This window comes from Uranotaenia lowii, chromosome 3 (genome assembly GCF_029784155.1).
Source record: "Uranotaenia lowii strain MFRU-FL chromosome 3, ASM2978415v1, whole genome shotgun sequence".
Lineage (NCBI taxonomy): Eukaryota > Metazoa > Arthropoda > Insecta > Diptera > Culicidae > Uranotaenia > Uranotaenia lowii.
Window position 1 is genome coordinate 216,485,769 of NC_073693.1, and position 20,890 is coordinate 216,506,658.

Here is a 20,890-nt window from a genome sequence, read left to right on the forward strand (position 1 = left end):
TCTACAGTTTTTTACAAAATTTCCTAGCGGTCTCCCGATCCGCTGTACAGTTTTCCACAAAATTTCCTAGCAGTCTCCCGATCCGCTCTACAATTTTCAGTAAATTTCCTAGCGGTCTCCCGATCCGCTCTATACTTTCCACAAAATTTCCTAGCGGTCTCCCGATCCGCTCAACAATTTTCAGTAAATTTCCTAGCGGTCTCCCGATCCACTCTACAGTTTTCCACAAAATTTCCTAGCGGTCTCCCGATCCGCTCAACAATTTTCAGTAAATTTCCTAGCGGTCTCCCGATCCACTCTAAAGTTTTACACAAAATTTTCTAGCGGTCTCCCGATTCGCTCAACAATTTTCAGTAAATTTCCTAGCGGTCTCCCGATCCACTCTACAGTTTTCCACAAAATTTCCTAGCGGTCTCCCGATCCGCTCAACAATTTTCAGTAAATTTCCTAGCGGTCTCCCGATCCACTCTACAGTTTTCCACAAAATTTCCTAGCGGTCTCCCGATCCGCTCAACAATTTTCAGTAAATTTCCTAGCGGTCTCCCGATCCGCTCTACAGTTTTCAACAAAATTTTCTAGCGGTCTCCCGGTCCGCTCAACAGTTTTCAGTAAATTTTCTAGCGGTCCCCCGATCCGCTCTACAGTTTTTCACAAAATTTCCTAGCGGTCTCCCGATCCGCTGTACAGTTTTCCACAAAATTTCCTAGCAGTCTCCCGATCCACTCTACAATTTTCAGTAAATTTCCTAGCGGTCTCCCGATCCGCTCTATAGTTTCCACAAAATTTCCTAGCGGTCTCCCGATCCGCTCAACAATTTTCAGTAAATTTCCTAGCGGTCTCCCGATCCACTCTACAGTTTTCCACAAAATTTCCTAGCAGTCTCTTGATCCGCTCAACAATTTTCAGTAAATTTCCTAGCGGTCTCACGATCCGCTTTATCAAATTTTCATTATTGCTAGCGGTCTCCCGATCCGCTTTAACAAATTTGGTCTTCCTAATCGCTCAATAAATTCTATTTCACAGCGGCTTCCCGAACCTTTCAGGTGGCAGTCATCAAGAACCACGCCAAACAAATGCACAATGGTCTTTTAAAAAACGACGCTGGCCAATCCCAGTCAGTTAAATTCCGCTTTCGTTCACTAAAACCAATTTCGAATTCCGATTTGGTCTCCAAAAATGCTCATCACCGCGAATTTTTCGTGTGTGTTGCTGTCATTCTCATACCCACAATACGAAATCACAATTGTCTTAAGAATCTCTCCAAAGTCACAAAAAAAACCGACGCCGCCGCTTCCGTTCAATAAAACGGATTTCACCAAAGATTACTGCACATTTTCAAAAAACTTCGAATACTTCCTTTTTTCCTATAGTTTTTCTTTTTGGGCTATTTCTCAACAAAATACAATTTCCCACAGAAATGAACAGTGTCCTGGCCACAAATTGCCTATGTGTGGTTCAAGGAATGAAGAATCTTGACAGCTTTATTCGGATTGACATCCGATCGAAACAATTGGGAGGTTTAACGTACGGTTAAATGTATGGTATGGTGTGTATCATATGGTATGAAATTTGAATAATAAAGTAATGATAATAATGATGATGATAATGTTCCCACCTCATTCCCCTACAACTATTTGAGCGTATCGAGTAATATTTTCAAAAAGATTAAAAAGAACTTATTTTCAACAAGTCACATACCTTTACTGCTAAAATTGTATTGAGAAACCTTTCAGATTTGGAACATTGAATGTAAAAACCGCGCAGTGCTCAAATATATGTAGACTTCTCTTTATTTTAGTTAAAAGACGACAAAAAGCCACTGAAAATTCAACAACTATAAACATTATCATTATCATTATCATCGTCATCATTATCATTCTAGCGAATCGCAGCATAACTGTCTATTTCTCGACACTACGTTCGATACACAAATACCAAAGTTTAACTGAGTATCTGTAGTGACTTGTCTTATCAATGTTGACGCCTTACCAAAAATTTCATTTAAAATTAAACTGACTGTGTTTATACTCCCGGCATATAATTTAACTTTGAAAGCTCTCAAAGAAATGGCACAGTGTATAACAATATCGCACGCAACACAACTTTTATGTTCTGCACTCAATTTTAATACACCAAATTATATGCTGCTTTGAATGGCATGTTTTGAATCGAAACCGTTTAAACAAGTAAAAAATTATGAAAACAGTTCCGTTTCTCTTACATTAATTACATTTGTATTCGGAAACTCATATTTAGAATTAAGTTTTATTGGAAGAAGTACATTATAATGGGATGATCCGTAAATCAAAACAATCGGAGTGAATGATACTACTGCTGGTCTGATTTCCAAACAATTAACTGGGGTTCCTTTGATAACGACAAAAATACTTCGCTGTAAAATAATACTCAATGCATATAAAGTGTCCGCATTACCCCAGGCACTGTCTTCACATGAAATACAAAGAAGTTTAAAAAATGATCCTGATTCAAGTAAATTTTCTCTGCCTTCAAAATAGCACTTATTTTGTAAAACGCTTCTGAATGCCAACGTTCGAAGAACATTTGACAAATTAATATTTCCAATCAAAGAATATGAAATCGAATGAAACTGACAATTTCCATCTCTCGGAATTTCAATTTCAACAAATTCATCATGACAAAACTGTTCATTCGCCATCCTTTCGATATCTCGCAAATTATCAAAAATCTGAATTGGGCATACTTTCAAATGCCTATAAGCAAGATCAAGGGATTCAGAATAATTTTCTAACAATGACATAATGCGGTATTCTGAATGTAAATTAAAATCAATTGAAGTAACCAAAATATCTAATAACGCATCATTCAAATTTCTAAAAAGTTCAGCGTTAGACCATTCTTCGTTTTCAAGTATCTGTGTTGTTGAATTTTCAATCAAAATATTAGCATCATTAAAAAAATCTTCTGGAGGGTCATTGAAAAGTTCATTATGAAGGTTGTCATTAACTAAATTTGATGAAGAATTATCAAAATACTCACTTTCTAGAAATTCAGCAGATTCCAATTCCAATACTGTTTCACGAATTATTGCAAAGACTGGTTTGTGGTCAGAAAAATAAGACTCATATACACCAGTTGAAATATTTCTTATGTTAGAAAACACAATATCTAATCTTGAACCAAGATCTGTTGTAGGCTCGTTACAAACTAACTTATCAAAAAGATTCATTCTATTCAGATATTCAACAAATTTTTTTGTTTCGTCACATGTACTGTTGAGATTAAAATTGAAATCTCCTATCAATATGGTTGGGTCATTATTATCCTTGTGAATTGAATTGAATACAGATATAAATTCTTTATAATTAATTTTAGGTGATTTATAGCCTGTAAGAAGCGAAAGATGTCTATGTTTTAGAATCACTAAGTCGGTGTGGCCAACATATTTATTTAGGTTATTGGCTTTAAAAACCGTCTTATGACTTTCTACTGAAATTATTAAACCAATTTTCGCATAGCATATTATACCTTTTGCAATGCCACTCTTAACAAAGAATGGAAGTGTTTGTCTATCTGATCGGTAAACAATATTAAAATTGGGTATATTTACTTCATCGTTTGTCAGGATACCCGTTTCAGAAAATACAATTATGTCACATCTCGAATACCATGCATCCGCGTTGATATACTTCAAATTTTCTCTTAAAGATCTAGAATTCTGATAAGCAATAACCAATCCTGTGTGAGTTGTTAAATTATTAAAAGATAAAGTTAATTGTCTATATGTCTTCAATCTTTCCGTTTCTTTCAAACAAGCTCTGATAGTAGGATTGTCGGCCATATTTCCCGGAAAATTTCCTAAAATATAAAGGCCAGATAGTTTCGAAACACGACTCAAGGCAACATAAATTAACTGACGAGTCGAGTTCCCTTTCTTGCGTAAATCAACGCATACTTTTGAATATGTTTGTCCCTGACTTTTATGAATTGTAAGGGCTTCACAGGGAACTAATGGGAATTGATTTCGAGTAACTTGATAGTCACGTTGAAAATGATTAGTCAAACTATATCTTTGTCTTTCAATAGGCGTCCAGTTTTTGTTAAGATTCAAATTTTCTGTTAATTCATGGAACTTAAGTCTAGTTTTTCTGCCTACTTTCTTGCAGTCAAAATTAAGGTACACTATTATAGGTTTATTTGATTGCGGATTACAAAACACATATTCTAGAACTCCAGTTGCACCATTTACGATACCATCTGATACGTCTAGATTTGCAGTTACCATATACTTGATACCTTTTTTGAATTGTATTGAATAAGGATACCCTCCGCAATCTCTGGTGGTTTTGGCCTTCCAAATATCAAGTTTCTTTAACATTTGTGCTTCCTTCAAATTGCCTGTCAATTTATCTTCAGCCAAACTTAGAATTTCGGTTTCAGTGGAGTTTGCAATTTTTATGGCATTATATTTGTCAACATCTGAATTCGTATAGTACAACCTGATAGCGTCACTAGGTACTTCACTTTCAACGACTTCTCTACTTTTAAAAACTTTGATATCTGCAGCATTCATAGATCCCTGAGCAAAATTATTTAACGCTTTAACAAAATCTAAGTCATCTTTCTGCCTCATGACCTCAGTTAATTCGTAAAATTCAAACTCCGCCCATAATGGGGAAAGATCCAACGTAACCAAACAATCTCTTGGAGGATTGAAAATAAATCTATCCTTGACCGGCGGAAGCTGTCGAAAATCTCCTACAGTTATAACAGATAAACCACCAAAACTTTCATCAACTCCTGTGATTTGACGCAACCTTGTATCTATACGACTGAAAATGGTACTCCCAACCATTGAAATTTCATCTATAATTATCAATTTACAATGTAACAACTGTTGACGTAAATTATTAGCAACGTCCATTGGTAAATCTGGAATGTTTCTAGTTTCGGTCAAAGGTAAGGCAAAGGCTGAGTGCAAAGTATTCCCCCCAATTAAAAAGGCAGCTTTTCCAGAAAATGCACTTAATAACACTTTGACAGAATCTGAAGATTGCCAAACCAAGTTTTCAATACAGTACTCCAGAAAATATGTAATCAACTGATATATTGTTGATATAACTAAACTTTTTCCAACACCTGCTGAGCCGGAGATGAAAATTTTTAAAGGTAATTTGTTTAATTTAAAGCATTTGTAAATATGAATTACAATTTCTCTTTGTCGGTTATTAAGCTTTTTTAAATTTTCAAGAAGATCACGTTTGTTTACTTTCGGAGGAGCCGAATATACAAATGGAACAACCGTTTTTGGTCTATCAATACCGCCTTGTATAAGAATATCAATTTCATGATCTTTAGACAGCTGATTTTGTTCGAATTCTGAAATTTCCTCATTTTCTAAATCGGCTCTATTTTCAATTGCGGCTTCTATGGCTTGGTCTATTGCATCATCTGACAGAATTTGAAATTTGGAACGATTTCTTGTAATAACACCTAGGTTGTTATTATACACTTCCAACCAATTCACTGTTTCAATTTCATTAATTTCATTTTTCCATGGATAGAATAGAAGTAATTGCTCTCGATAATAGTTATCGGGATCTTGTTCGATTTTGTATCGATTATATCTCAGAATTCGAGGTATTTTTCTTCTCTTATGGTTGGGATTTTCTCTATCTACTTCTGTTTCTTCAATATCCTCTTCTTCATCAGGATTCTCCGACCTGTTCTTATCAGGACGACTTTTTCCTTTAGCTTTAAAATAAAATGCAGCGTACTCAGCTAAACAAATGTTCTGTAGATCTTCTCGTTCCGCATAATATGTAATGATATCTTTACCAGCGATATCGGTACTATCTTTGCTCATTGATCTTAATTGTTTTTCTGATTTAAGAAAAACTACCCTATCATCGATTTTACTAGTACTGATATATATATGAGTTCGACTGAAATGGGACAAAGGAATGCTCAAACAATGATAAATTGCTTCGCTGACGCTCATTAGATTCGAATTGATAAATTTGTTAGCAATTGTCCTTAACTTTTCCAGATAAGTAATATTTCTTTTATCTAATTCATTTTGCAGTTCTTTCAGTTGCTTTGAGAGTCCCGATTCAGACTTGGCTATGTAATCAACAATGTATGCTGCAACGCCATATTCATCTAGGATTAGCTGCAAATCTGTATTTGATTCCATTAAATTTAATATTATCGGATTATAAGAATTAATATCAACTTCACAGCTCCTACGTTTGTAAAATATTGTAACTTTACTAATAGAAGCTCTTAAAGCGGTTACGTAATCATCTGTAGTCAAATCTAAGCTTTCCAAAATTTCTTCAAAAGATATATTTAATCTTTCTTTACTTGAATATAGAACTTCCATCTTTTCTTTTATTTTCTGTAGATTTCTCTTAACCGCTGTAGTAATTTCGTTTTTAGGCAATGGTTTTAAAATTTTCGTTTCTGCTAGAACAAATTTAGGAAAATTAAATCTACATGTGTTTTTATTACTTCGTCCTTTAGAACATGTATCAGTATGCTTGTGACGCAAATATTTACAAAGTGGATTATCAGAATCATACTGACATGAGATAAATGTATCAGCAAACTTTTCAAAAGCTTTTATACTATCTTCATTGTCTATATCAAGACAAGGTGCATCTTCAATGAACAGTAACATGTGATCATGAGGAGAACCTCTCATTTGAAATTCGCGCCTTCGATAAAAATCTGTTACTTTATACGGATGGAATGGGCCTGAGGGTTGTTTTATTAGCTTCAATAGCTCATTAACTTTAAAATCATAGTACAACGCTGAGTAAACAGGGTTTTCCCTGATAAGATCGTGTTTTTGTTGTTCTGGAAGGTTAAGAGCTTGCAATAACGATATGTGTTTTCCCGTGGTCTTCAATACCAAACCCTGTATCAATTCAGGCCATTTATTTTCAACTGCAGACACGGTTAGAAAAAATATTGGTTTTCCGCACTGCCGTAACATCGCGAAGAGATTCTTTTTCTTGACGCTCCAAAAACTTGGAGAACACCTGATGTGTTTCAAAAAATTCAACCCATCATTATGCTGCCTTAGCTCTGCAATAAACTGGGGATTTAATGCTTCCTCGACTGTTACACCTTTTGCATTTGATTTCTTTTTTAGTGTAAGTGTAGTCGAACTAAGAACTTCTGATTCCAATTTAATTTTGGCCAAATATAGAATTCTGAATGCAGAAATTTTTACTGTGTGGCAGCGCACTTCCCATTTAATTAAATCAGATCTTGTAATATTTTTGTTGAGTATTAGCCTTTTTTTTCCACCGAAAATTTTGGGGAAACAGAAACATTCAATATCTGGTTGAACGTGAACCGAAACAGGCCAGTGGTTTTGGCCTGGAGCCATTACAATAGTGGCATGCTGTGCCGTTTGTTGATTGAAGTCGAAAAGTAAACATTCATCATCATCATCTACCAAATGTTCATAAAATTCATCATCAACCTCTAAATCGTCTAATTGTAAATTCGAATTCACTACTTGTTTTGAGCCAATACAGATTTGACTATTTCTAATATTACCTTCGTCGCTTGCAGCAACTTGATTATCATTGTCAACATTTATAACATTGTTCCGATTGATTTCTTCTGTGAATGTTCTCATTTCATGAGAAGAAACTTGTATATCATATTTTTTGTATAATTCAGTATCTTTCAAATAATCAAGAGCTTCTGATACATATGACGCACGGACCAATCCACTTATATATGTGGAAGAGTGACCCATATGTCGTTTGAATTCTACCGGTATGGGTATAATATCAAGATTATTTAGTTGTCTTGGCAAAGACGAAACCATTAAGGGCACACTACTAGGCACATGAATTGCACTCCCTTTCATTCCAAGCTGTGGATTACAAGCACGTTTCGACATGAGAACAACCTTTTGGAAAGCAACATAAGGTGAAATTATTCTTTCTTCAATATCGTTAAGCCTTGTAATGCATTCGGGAACCGGCGGTAGTTTTAGACCCCAGCTTGAAGCAAGCTTGGGAATTTTACAATCTTTTACATATCGAATGCAAGTTTTACACAAAAAATTACAAGAATTTTGAAAATAATAATTCAATGTTCGTGAATCACAAGTATTTTGGACGTTTTCGTTTTTCAAAATCTTCTCAACTATTTCTTTTGAAATGTTTTGAACACCTTTAAGGAAAAATGAACCCTCGCAGCTTGCGCATACATATTTGGGCATCTGCTTTCTATTCTCAATGAATTCCCTTATTGATTTGGATTGAAAATCATTCGAACGACTAAGCTGATTGTAGTATTTGTCTCGGTGAGCTATGAATTCATTCATTCTTTGCTCCCGTCGTGATAATCTGTTGCGTGCATTTTCATTCATATGATACGTATCGTTACTTCTCTGTAAACGTATATTCAACAGATTAGAATGATTCGACACAGCTTGGACGTTTACGCTTGCTAAACGTTGTTTTGCCAATTTACATATAATTAAATTCTTCTCTCTTGTATAATATTCTGTATTTTCATTCCTTATCTTACGCAAACGATCTCTGTTTTTTGCTTTTTCATTTTCGTAATAGCTTAAATCTTCTCTAGTTTCTCGCATTGTTTTGGCTTTTTTTTCTCGTAATATTTGAGATGTTTCAATATCTTTCGGTTTTTTCACCAATCTTTTTCTCTGAAATCGAAACTGGATTCTTTGTTGTTCTTTATCTTCGTATAAGTCATCTTCATTTGCAATAAGATGAGCATTATTGTCAATTGTCTCTGTATGATTTAAATTTTCTCTTTGTCGATATTCTTCAATGAAACAATTTTGATTTGTTTGTATTTCTTTCTGACTTCTAATGATTTTCAATTTCCTTCTTTGTTCAACTTTTTCAATGTAATTTTGTTTATTGTATAGACGACATTTTTTCGTTTTGTATTCCGAAGAATATTTTTTAGTACGAGGCATGTTTGAAGGCTGAAATAAAAGAATTTAAAAAACATTTTTTTTAAATGCAGTGAAATATTACATTTATTGAAATCTGATCAATGATCAAAAAAATAATGAATTTCTTAAAATGAATTCAATATACAGTACATAATAAGGCTATTATAATAAATTGAATTTATTAATCAACGATTTAACATTCTTAAACATCTGGTATCTTGAGTGATTCTCTATATTTTCTACACTCTTGTTATATCAGAGAAAGTGTTGCTCAATATTGACTGCAATCTGGATCTGGGTTAGAGTGTTGTTTTAAAATAGTACCTTCTAGCACTGATGAACTGATGTACAAGCTCGAACAAAAAAACTTCAAAAACTTGTGTAAAATTTTCAGTGCTCTCTTTTAAAGAAGCCGTTAAAAAGTGACGAAAAACAGTGCCATCTATTGCTTGATTTGTAACTTTTGAACGGCGTAACAGATGGCACTGTTTCTAGATAGCTCTTTTGCTAGCAAGAATTTTTCGAGAGGGCGAAATGGTGTTTGAACTCATTAATAAATAAATTTAAATACATTTAGATGAATTGCTCTATGTATATAATTAGATGAACTAAGAATAAATTTCAGCTGAGAAAAATAGCATCATTATAATATTGTCACTAGAGAGACTGACGAAATGACACATATACAAGCTTGAATTATAAAATTCCAGAAACGTATTCTTAACTTCAAATGCTATCATTTAAACAAGCCGAATCAACTTTTGAAGTACCTGATTCTTGGAAGAGCGCAATTGTGTATGATCTCAAAAATTAATAAACTAACATCGTAGAAAAATGGACGGCTTCAATATATTCACAGCAAGGTAAATTCATCTGGTTCATTTTACCTCAATTCTTTTTACTAAAGAGGCTAACTAACAACTTTGAACAAGCCAGACGAACCAGTTATTTTATCCAGTTGAGCTTAAAATTAACAATCCAACGAAGAAATACAGATTCTAGGCTTCTCTGAGCGGGCATTTTCACGCATCATATCATCGCATCATATATTAAGTGCTTCATGCTAGTTTGAAGCAATTCGAAAAACAACGTTAAGCGTAAAATTTTGATAATGCAAATCAGAAATGTGTAACGAATCTTCAACATCAATTTGATCGAAACTCTTCAAATAGATACGACCTTTTCATAATTGACTAAAAGTTTGTTGTTTTGTTTTGTTTACATTTCATTTTCTTCTTGACAGTTCTCTCTGGTGTCCTTGGAGACATCTGGTGGCTCAACCAAAAAACATAAAATTGATTCAAAACGGTCGTCGGGACTTTACACACTTTTCAAAGCTTAGCTTGTACATCAGTTTATCAGTGCTTCTAGATAAAAAATCCTAAGTTGAATTAAAAATTATGAATTCGGCATTTGAATCTGAATTATAAACTGAATGATGAATTCAAAATTTGAATAGTGTTTCTGATTGTGAGTCTGCATCAAAATTTGGACTCTGTTTAAATGTTAAGTTAAGCAAACGATTGCATAAAGAAAAAAATCGACTTTGTTCTCTTAATATGTAAAGGTATGAATAATTTCAAGTAAAGAATTAACAAATTTAAAATCTAAATCCGAATTCTTTATCAAAATTCTGATTTGAATTTGGTATCACAAATCTGAATCTGAATATTGATTCTTAATTCCGAATTTTGTTTCAGTAAGTATGTAGAATATTTTGCGGATTTCTCTGCTGTTGCAATTATCGGCTTCGGACTCCGGTTCAGCGCTTAATTGCATCTGAATTTTAAAGATTAATCTAAATTCTGAATCTGCATCTGATTTCTGAATCTCACTTCTAGATTCTGAATCTGCTCCCGAATCAATTAACCATTATAATGGTGACCATTAGACTGATCGTAAGGATAGATGTGTAACAATGACTAGTGATTCAAATCATCCAGTTTCATTTTTTGTTTCTATTTTTAAAACGTGAAAAACCTAGTGAGAAGGGGAGGGTTAAATGGGGCCAATTAACCTATAGCTGAATCTTTTTGTAAAAGGCAAAAATTCTTCTTGAAATGCTACTAGAATTCTAGTAGTCTAGTAGAATTATTATTAACCGGGTTGATAAGATTATGTAATTTCATAATTACGTTATCTAGAAATGTTAGGTGCGTTAAAATCTGAGTGAAACATAAAATGCTTCGAATTTAATTGAATAATAGAAATCAGAACTTAATCATTGAAATTGAAACATAAATCCTAATTTGAACCTGAAATTATATGCAAAAATTTAAATCGAAAAATTGAAATCTGGATGAAGTTTCATATAGTTTAAAATTGACTTATTCAACGTGATTAGAAATATAAACTCGAATTAGAAAAGAACCTGCTAAAAGCTAATATTTTAATCGAAAAACTGCCATTGATATCTTGTTTCAAATTTGAGAATGTCATCTTGAATCAACATCATCAACTTCTGAAACTCGATCTTGATATGAAATCTAAAGTCTGACAAACAGTCTTTAATGATCATTGGTATTCTTGGTCACTAAGAATTTAAAGATATTTACCTAGTTTTTTGAAGTTAATAAGCGGAAAAGGAATTAGAATTAGAGCTATGAAGCATCTCCTTCCTAGAAACGCTAGTAAACTTCAGGAGTATCTGTTATAGGGCAGCGACCTTAATATTACTTTTGTAGACTTGGTTTTCTAGATGCATCGGTTTCAGACCTGTTCCCTCGATGGCGGTGGTGATAACAGTGGTAGAGATTCGAAGTGGTCCCATAAATTTTAAGGTCACAGAGATAGAATCAATGTTCTCGTAATACTTTTTCCAATTAATTCAGATTTTGTTTTGTTTTGCTTCGCAAATTCGTTAAATGTAAATCCCGGGGCAGCATTCAGGGGAAATATTTATGTTCGGCTTTGATAGAAACACACTCAAACTAATTTTCTCACTTATACTCTTAATTCGTATCGATATTCAAAATGGCAGTTTAAACTTTTCAAACGAAATGAGTGTTTAGTTGACATTATCTTGTTTTTAACATCAATTTGGTTTTTTATATATCTAATGATCTGATTTATACGGTGTACGTACTTTATGAAAGGTAAACAGTATAATTTGCGTTATTCACATAGAAAAAAGCAATTCATCGAAGCAAAAAATTAATTGTTTCAATTTAACAGCTGCAGTTCTGGTCTTGAATAAATTATAAGAATAAGAAAAATAACCCCTTGATGTATTTTTATACGGTGTGGGGGGGCACATTTGGCACACGAAGCCCAAGGTGGTTTTAATGGGACGAAGCCACTCACGTCAGTTAACACCCGACAGTTATGGTTGGAAGTCAAATTTCCATCTTGTAAAAAAGAATAGAAAAAATAAAGAGAAAATTGAAGGTGTTAAGAGTAAAGAGGGAAATTGGTATATTATATACGGTTTTCACTTAGGCTGGAACAAATATCAATTTCTTCTTTTGTCACCCCCCCCCCCTCCTTCGAAATTTAAAAAAAACCCGAAGAGGGAAATAAATGAAGTTTGAAGTAATTAATGTAAATTTTCAATTTGGAAATTTTCAATGCGAATTTAATACGCATAAAAAAATTAAACCTCTGAATCACAAATCTCTTAAAATTATACTACATGGAATGTTTTAAAGACATAGCATTAGAACTAAATTTATATTACATCACACTGAACGCGATAATGTCAGATTAAAATACAAACTTGCCATATGAAACATTTTTTTTTTTTGTATTTTTCCCGTTCTGTGAAAACTTGGAAAAAAACAAATCTTTAAAGACTAAAATTCATTAAATTGTATTGTGCAGTTTCACAAAAAAGTCCAATTTTTAACGATCTGCTACTTTTCGCATTCAAAATAAACACGACCTAATCAAAACCACAAACAGGTTAAATAGCTAAAATACACCCGAAAGAATTAAATCAGATTGTTGCAATAAATAGTTCATTTACGTACCTTATACGCACCAACAATCGTTGAGGCGATGTGACTGGAATCCTTTTAATAACTTTCCACGCACTGACACTTTCTTTTTCTATATATTTCACCGTTTTTTTATTGGAGTAGAATGGACACCACTTTCAGCACCAATTCGAAATGAAATAAATGGCGGCTGCCAGCCTGAAAATGGTTGTACAGAATTGCTGTCAGCCAAAACAACGCCTACCTGTACACGCTCCTTTATTTAAACTCAAAATTAAGTAGTTTTGGTTCAGTGGCACACACCAAAAAATCTGAATCCTTAACAACACTGAAATTGAAAATCTTCAACATTACATGACGTGGAACGCGATTTATTATTGCAAATTTACAAAATAATAAAAGTTGAATCCTTAACAGCACTGAATTCTAATAACACAAATATTATGATTTGACACGGAACGTGATTATTTGATGTAAATTTCCATCACATATAATGTAAATTAAAAAGGCATCACATATGACAAAATTTTCAATGCGAATTTAATACGCATAAAAAATTAAACCTCTGAATCACAAATCTCTTAAAATTATACTACATGGAACGTTTTAAAGACATAGCACTAGAACTAAATTTATATTACATCACACTGAACGCGATAATGTCAGATTGAAATACAAACTCGCCATATGAAACATTATTTTTTTTGTGTTTTTCCCGTTCTGTTAAAACTTGGAAAAAAAAACAAATCTTTAAAGACTAAAATTCATTAAATTGTATTGTGCAGTTTCACAAAAAAGTCCAATTTTTAAAGATCTTCTACTTTTCGCATTCAAAATAAACACGACCTAATCAAAACCACAAACAGGTTAAATAGCTAAAATACACCCAAAAGAATTGAATCAGATTGTTGCAATAAATAGTTCATTTACGTACCTTATACGCACCAACAATCGTTGAGGCGATGTGACTGGAATCCTTTTAATGACTTTCCACGCACTGAGACTTTCTTTTTCTATATATTTCACCGTTTTTTTATTGGAGTAGAATGGACTACACTTTCAGCACCAATTCGAAATGAAATAAATGGCGGCTGCCAGCCTGAAAATGGTTGTACAGAATTGCTGTCAGCCAAAACAACGCCTACCTGTACACGCTCCTTTATTTAAACTCAAGTAGTTTAAAGTAGTAAGTAGTTAGTAAGTAGTTTGAAGTAGTTTTGGTTCAGTGGCACACACCAAAAAATCTGAATCCTTAACAACACTGAAATTGAAAATCTTCAACATTACATGACGTGGAACGCGATTTATTATTGCAAATTTACAAAATAATAAAAGTTGAATCCTTAACAGCACTGAATTCTAATGACACAAATATTATGACTTGACACGGAACGTGATTATTTGATGTAAATTTCCATCACATATAATGTAAATAAAAAAGGCATCACATATGACGAAATTTTCAATGCGAATTTATTACGCATAAAAAAATTAAACCTCTGAATCACAAATCTCTTAAAATTATACTACATGGAATGTTTTAAAGACATAGCATTAGAACTAAATTTATATTACATCACACTGAACGCGATAATGTCAGATTAAAATACAAACTCCGAAAACGTGCAAACAAAGTGTTCAGTCAAATTGTGCACTAATTACGTAATTTGTCAAGGCAGTGAATCTAAACTCGATTTAGCACATTTTCGGCGATTCGTGTATTTTGCTCAAATTTCAGTTCAGCGGTACGAAAGGAACAAAAGGGAATTATTTGACAGTTTCTTTCTCATCTGAATATTTATTTTTGTATACATTATTTCTCAAATTTTTCATATGTCGTGTAAATTTTCAAAAACAGTTTTCATCGTTTAGCAAACTTGTGAACGTAGTAAAGAAGAAGAAGACTTCAAATTTTTCAGAAATGGATATCTTCGATTTTGATTTGTATGAATACCATCAAAAACCTTTTGTGGTAAGTATGGCTCAGTTCATTAAGCATCACTAGAACTGATTTAATGAAAAAAAATTAATTGCAGGAGTGTTCCCTACAACAAATTAAGGCTAAATTAATAGAAGTAGCCGTTCCTTCGCAATTTTCCGACCTAGTTGATATGTTTGGATCCAGAAAAACAAACTAAGCGATCAAGAGGCGGTGTATCTGAAAGTTGCAGTAATGTGAGCAGCAACAGTTTGAAGGAACCCCACACTATCAACAGTAGGAACAATCTAACTGGAAAATCCGATGACCTAAAAATTTTGCTTTTTTCTTCTTGACGCCTGAATAGTGGATGGTGGAAATTAGCATTGAGAGAATTAATCACTGAGCTGCTTGAATACTTCTGACACCGTCCTTACCTTTTCGAATGATGGAGAGCACAAACTCGGCCAGGTTAACAACTTTACCTTTGTTGCAGACCGAGATATGCCGTGAATGAGGGCAAGAAAAAGTTTTTTTTTTTGGTAATTTTTCTATATTTAAGAATTTTGAAATTTGTAGAAAACTTTATTGTGGATGAGTCTAAGTCCTAGTTACAGTTAACTCTATTTTCCAGATTAAAAACCTATACCAAATGCATGTTGGAATTGACAGATTCAGCCCAGAACCTGCTCTTGAGAAGATACGAATGCTACAGAGTAGTAATTTCCCGAAAAAAACCCAGAACCTGCTAGTTTCCTACAATCAACTACGAGGGTATGAGCCTCTATCAGATTTCTCGAAAAATGTCAAAATCAGGAATTGACTTATCTGGGAGAAAAGCTGCTTGATGCGACAGCCGATTAGAAATATCCATAAAAAGAATAAGGTCTCAAAGGTGTCTATCTTAAACAATAGTCATGTCAGTAACAGCCTGCTAGCGGGTAAATTTTCGGGATTTTTATTCGATTAAAAAGTAAGTACTTATAGACCATAATTCATGGTAATAGATTTATTTTAGATACCCTTTTCTAACATATATTATTCTTCCTTAGCTTCTTGATGCGATTGTTTTGAGACGCTCATGTATAATTTTGTTGAAAATAGAAATTGCGGGAAAATAATTTTGATCCTGTTAGAGTTTTCCCGCTGGAAGCTTGTTGAAAGTTTGCGCCGCTTTATGAATTGGAACGGTAAATATTTAAAATGAATCTTAAAACAAACAAAATACACTCCAAACTTTTTCTTTGCTTCTTTCCATAGTGTCCAGTTTATGTTCGAGAAGACACCGCTGGTGGGAATCGTGTTGACTATCAGAGCCGCGTAGAGACGATGATGGCGAAACGGGGTGTATTTCGAACGATTTGTAAGACATGGCTATTTCCAAGGAACTTCCAACACCTATCTAAGATTTGGTTGGAAAATCCATGTTATGTTTGATAAAATCAGTATTCTCCTTCATAGGCGCATATAGCCTGCTTCTCCCTAGAGCTTTCCATATCATCATATCATCTTTGGCACAATGCACTTTTAACGCATTTTTGGCACATAGTTAGCTCCGATCGGCATTGAAATCGTGTAACCTCTTCTTTGGGTGTAGCCTGTGTGTGTGTGTTTTCTTTTTTTTTTTTTTAGTTGGTTACCACAGGCGTGAATCCCGGTTTACGGATTGTATTCCAAGGCACGGCGAGCCATCGCGTCCCCCCAGTTTGCTACTCTGGGTCCATGGGTACAATGGGAAGACTCATAATATACTCCGTGTATACCCCCTACTCCCTAAACTCCACCTGGGGCCGCAGACCTGGTTCCCACCTCGAACTGTTTAGTACACTATGCTTCAATAGTGGGAGGTCTATTCGCGCCAGTGCGCTCCAAGGCAAAACTTATTAAAGAGACCACTTTCAGTAAAACCTCTTATCCTTACGACTCGACGCCTGAACTCTCCTCTAACGACTTGAGAGCTGACATCTCCTCGCAATGACTCGAGATTCCCACACAAACCTCTCCTCTTCAGCGACTTGAGGCCTGATCTCTCCTCTAACGACTCGACTTGAGGTTTACCTCTCCTCTGCACGATTCAAGGCCCGATCGCTCCTCTAACGACTTGAAATCTGGCCTCTCCTCGTAATGACTCGAGGTGACCACTTTTACCCCTTCTCTTATTGATAAGGGGCCTGATCCCTCCTCTTACGACTCGAAACCCGACCCCTTATCATAAAGACTCTGGGTTGACCACACAAACCTCTCCGCCTCAAGGTTTGAGGTCTGATCTCTCCTCTAACGACTCCAGGCCCGACCTCTTATCTGCAGGGTTCGAGATTTGCCACCTTGCCGGTCGTGTGCCTGTTCGAGAGCAGTTTATCCTAGAATCGCGCCTGTCACGACACACGCACGGGACTTAACGCAACGACTCGGATGATTCCCACGAAGACGTCATCCTACTCCGACTCGAATGGCTCACTTGGCGTCGAGGGCCACTCTACTCGTGGGTATTTCCCGGTCGTGGAATAACCCTTTCCCAACGATTTCCACTGCGAAGAAGGTCAAGTCTTATACCCGCAGCTTCTGTCGTTGAGAACCCTACTCGGATACTCCCCGAAGGTGGAGCATCCTACGCACGAACGCGGCGCATCCACGGCATCCGCTACGCATAAGGTGATGCCTTATTTTTAGCTTCAAACCGTGGGGTGGGACGCACTTTACTCGACAGCCCCCGTCGATGGGGTCAGTCTACTTCGACCGTTGTCCGGTCTTCTTTATCCCCCTTGGCTGGGAACCCTAGGATTATTGGCCCGCGGATTTTCCTGTCCGTTGTGTGCCAGATCGAGAGCAGCTTGTCGTGGACTCGCGCCTGTCACGGAACACGTACGGGACTTGGAACGCTACGACTCGGATGTTTCCCGACGGTGACGACATCCTACACTGACTCGAGAGGCTCGCCCGGCATCGAGAGCCTCTCTACCCGTGGGTATCCCCCGACAGTGGTTAACCCTCTTCCCTCGAGATCCGCTACGAGGAAGGTCAAGTCTTATCCCCGCAGTTTCCCTCTTAGGAAGCGGCACTACTCCGATACCCCCCGACATTGGGGTATCCTACACACGTTCGCGGCGCACCCTGACCTCCACTACGCAGAAGATGTTGCCTTATCTTTGTAGCTTCGATCAAGGAATCGGACGCACACTACTCAGATGCTCACCGTCGATGGAGTCATCGTACACCGTTCGCGGACTGCCGTTGGTTCCAGCTCCTCTGCAGCGCAGTCATGATCCGGATAAACCCATCGCTGACCGCATGCCAAGTGTTGGAATCCGCACACATCCTCTGTACAACGTTATCTGCTGTCGTGTTGGGCCCACAGGCGGCAAATATGGAAGTACGTACCGCCGCAAACCTCGGACAGACAAACACCACATGCTGCGGTATCCGCTGATAACACGCAGGTTTATCAGCCGCTGAACGCTGCTAAGTCGCTGCAGGTTACAGTTTCTTCCCAGGGCCTGCCTCCAGGCCGCTGCTCCGTGTAGTCTGTGTTATGACCCGGATAAGTATACAACTCTGATGAAATCAAAATTTATTTTTCCATCAGCTGTAGATATAACTCAGTAGGCAAATCATTTGCTTCCTGAGCCGCTGTCCGTGTGTTCGAGCCATATCAAAAACAGTTGTACCGGAAGTTTTCCAATGACTGTCCGCCAACTGCATCGTTGATAATAAAGATGTTTATACAACTTTAAACAAAACAATGAATGGAATATTTTTTTCTAAAAAGTAAATTTGTACATTTTGAGAGAAAAAGGCATTTACTTAAAATAAGCGACCTTGCACTTGCGCGCTACCAAATGCCAACTGATAATTAAGTAACGTTTCGGCAATTTCCACTCGCTAGTGCCACCAGAATTAGGAAGCCTTAAAGCTGCTGGCAAATGCCTCCACGGGCAATAAACCAAGCTAATATTTGTTTTGTGGCTAGGTGCTAACTGCTGCCCAGATGAAAACCATTAATGTCGACCACACAAACCCCACTTATCAAGATTGTAAACAGCGGACGAAATTTGTCATTCAAGAGATCCGCGCAACCGAGCGTAGATGCATCGTTTTCGAGCGGCTAAGGCGCCACCACACGTTTAAAAAACTAATTCCAGATGCGTGTGCCATTTGGTCGGTTGAAGAGAACATAATTTATGCATATTCAATAGCCAAGATTGCCGCCCAGTCGACTGGAACAACTTCCACAATATCATTGACAACAGACAACGTCTTTTATGATCATTAGAGGAAGCTGCTGTCTGGCTGTGGGGCGTTTTGACAGGACTTCACAATACCTACCCCTAGAAGTTGCAAGTCACAGTTCGCCGATCCGCCAAAATCAAACTACGGTGAGCTACTCATACGCAAGAGGCCTCAACGAACTCGCCGGGGCTAGCGTGCCTCGCGGGTGAAAATTAACACCCCGCGTACAGCAGATTGCGCACCGGCTCAAAATTTAGCCACCGTGTCAAACAATGTTATTAGCGGCTTTGGAGGAGCCGATGCGATGGGCCAAGTGAAGTGAGGGGTTTGTTTTGAGTCGTTTTTTCTTTCTTTTGCTAACCATGTGGAGACGAGTGGAGACTTTGTTTGCGTTCTTTGCTAGCATCCGAACCAACCCAAAAGAAGCGGCGCGGCGCACGTTGGACAAATTGAGGCTTGTTGCTTGGTGCATCGCGGCGCTGCCATCCGGAAGCTGAACTTTGAGGCCAATGTCGAGGGTAAAAACGTCATGCCGTTTCGCACTTTGGTGCAATGATTAGCGAATGGGGGCAATTTGGTGCTGATGATTGTATCGGCAGTGGTTTATAATTGGGAAGTGCTGTAAATTGCTCGCTTCCGATCAATTGTACGATTCACTTGAACACGTTACCATCATTAATTAGTAATTTGTTTTTTCTTTAAGATATCAATTTGTACAGCTCTATGTAAACTTATGAGTTCGTTCCATAAGTGATATCCGAACTTCTGGATGCTTGAGAAGTTCCTCCAGTCTGGCTAGAAATGTTAGCTTAGAAGAACTGCGGTTAATCTTCGGAGCTCATCTGAACCTTCATTTCATTAATCAAGATTTCACTGGAGTCAGAGCAATAAGAGAATAAGACAATAAGACTGTGAAAACTGTATATATTTTGATGGTAAGATGAAATTATACCGAAATCACAGGAAAAACCGATTTGATCGATGCGACATTATTGCCGACTAGACTAGTCGGCAATACTTTCGAAAATGATATAAATGACAAAAATAACAAAAATGACAAAAATGACAAAAATGACAAAAATGACAAAAATGACAAAAATGACAAAAATGACAAAAATGACAAAAATGACAAAAATGACAAAAATGACAAAAATGACAAAAATGACAAAAATGACAAAAATGACAAAAATGACAAAAATGACAAAAATGACAAAAATGACAAAAATGACAAAAATGACAAAAATGACAAAAATGACAAAAATGACAAAAATGACAAAAATGACAAAAATGACAAAAATGACAAAAATGACAAAAATGACAAAAATGACAAAAATGACAAAAATGACAAAAATGACAAAAATGACAAAAATGACAAAAATGACAAAAATGACAAAAATGACAAAAATGACAAAAATGACAAAAATGACAAAAATGACAAAAATGACAAAAATGACAAAAATGACAAAAATGACAAAAATGACAAAAATGACAAAAATGACAAAAATGACAAAAATGACAAAAATGACAAAAATGACAAAAATGACAAAAATGACAAAAATGACAAAAATGACAAAAATGACAAAATGACAAAAATGACAAAAATGACAAAAATGACAAAAATGACAAAAATGACAAAAATGACAAAAATGACAAAAATGACAAAAATGACAAAAATGACAAAAATGACAAAAATGACAAAAATGACAAAAATGACAAAAATGACAAAAATGACAAAAATGACAAAAATGACAAAAATGACAAAAATGACAAAAATGACAAAAATGACAAAAATGACAAAAATGACAAAAATGACAAAAATGACAAAAATGACAAAAATGACAAAAATGACAAAAATGACAAAAATGACAAAAATGA

General features: G+C 35.8%; 1 protein-coding gene and 1 long non-coding RNA gene across 5 annotated transcripts in view; one reads left to right on the forward strand and one right to left on the reverse strand.

Annotated features, from left to right (window-relative positions):
- The window catches only part of LOC129751498 (glucose dehydrogenase [FAD, quinone]-like), a 208,644-nt gene that overhangs the window by 167,384 nt on the left and 20,370 nt on the right, over window positions 1-20,890 (reverse strand). The gene's annotated exons all lie outside the window — the stretch shown is intronic.
- LOC129751502 (uncharacterized) lies at window positions 14,628-16,185 on the forward strand. Of its 3 annotated transcripts, XR_008738731.1 has the most exons (6): window positions 14,628-14,842; window positions 14,907-15,085; window positions 15,156-15,330; window positions 15,423-15,761; window positions 15,841-15,978; window positions 16,049-16,185. It is a non-coding gene; the product is annotated as an uncharacterized LOC129751502 (long non-coding RNA). The 3 variants fall into 3 exon arrangements; XR_008738732.1 differs by having other exon boundaries at window positions 14,907-15,330; window positions 15,406-15,761; XR_008738730.1 differs by having other exon boundaries at window positions 14,907-15,330.